Raw genomic sequence first — 1,472 nt, 5'->3', positions numbered from 1 at the left:
GAGGTAGATCTAGGCTGGAACTTACAACACGCAAATTATCTGTAGATCTCCCTCATGAATTAATGTTTCCAGAGACCACTGAAAAAAAAGCAGTATCTAACAGCCTAAAATGCTTTTTTACCCTCCCCTCTGTAAAGACAGGATAAGGGAATAAGTATTTCAACAGATAAATATTTTCATTCCTAGGGAGAAAGGTAGAAGCAATCAATACTTTCATACTGCTTTCATACTGCTTAACATTCAGCTGAGAACCAGTTCCAGTAGAATCAAAAAGCTGCTTAAACTGGAAATAGGATCTGATTAAAACACACCCAGAAAAAAACCCTCTGACATCTTGTGACTGTGCATTTAAAAATCTGTATTTAACCAAGAAAGATTCCAAGACACATCAACAAGCATAATTTTAAGTTTTCAGTGGAGAAAGAGGGAAAAATAATGCCTCCTGCTCCACCTTAATGGGTGTATATTCAACTGTAATTAAGCAAAGCCTCAATGCTGGATCCAGTAGGTCATCAGATATTGGAGCATACAGAACTCCAGCTCACGAAGAGACCGAGTTGATAATCCAAATACCAGCCTGTTTCTATTTTGATCTTTCAAGACAGCCTTCAAAATACTTTCATTTCTATGTTTGGGCTCTGGAGTCATCAGCAGACCTGGGCAGTGTGCCCTTGACCTCTAATGGATGTTGGGCTGGTGGATATTCAAGGCATTATTTGGGGAATTGGTAGACCCTATAATCCTGTGTGAGCAACGTGAAGTCAACACCCACACCCCCACCCCACCCCCCAAATCTGTAAATCCCAAACTCCCTGTGAAATACTGGAGGAAAGGGTGCAGAGGGTGAAAACAGTGCTTTGCTCCCTCCCAGACCTGCCAGTTGCAGAACCAGTCACTTGTACAGACCTATCATCAGAGTAGCCAAGAGTAGCCAGTACAAAACTACACAGACACAAGCACACACTCTTAAAAAGTTTTTATTAATTTTCATTGTTTTTTTTTTTTTAAAAAAAACAAACCCGTCAGTGCAACAGTTCAGTATCCCCTTCCTATCCCCCATCAGTAAGCAGTAATTTTAAAATCAGGAAATACCGAGTGCTGAAGCCAATGGGTTAGCATTTTGCTATTATTTCCTTCTGTCAAACTCTGAAAAAGTCCTCTGTATAAATTAAACAATGAAAAAAATGTTACTTTCAATTCTATGTCATTACAGTCAACAGAATCATAATAATGCATCTAAAATGTGTGTCCACAATATATCAGGTATACATTTTTGGGAAAAGAAAAAAAGGAAAAAAAATATGACATTCTAAGCTTGTTAAAAGGATAATGGTCCCATAGTTTTTATTAACAGGTTAGCAAAACAAAATCCAATGGATTACAATATTTACATGTTATTTGAAAAATAAAGTAGTGATAAAAGCATGTCACAATCATGATTTTTTTTTTTGATTTTTTTTTTTTTTTTTGAG

This window comes from Athene cunicularia (genome assembly GCF_003259725.1).
Source record: "Athene cunicularia isolate RWA chromosome Z unlocalized genomic scaffold, athCun1 chrZ_part2, whole genome shotgun sequence".
NCBI classification, from domain to species: domain Eukaryota; kingdom Metazoa; phylum Chordata; class Aves; order Strigiformes; family Strigidae; genus Athene; species Athene cunicularia.
This window is presented reverse-complemented; position numbering follows the sequence as displayed.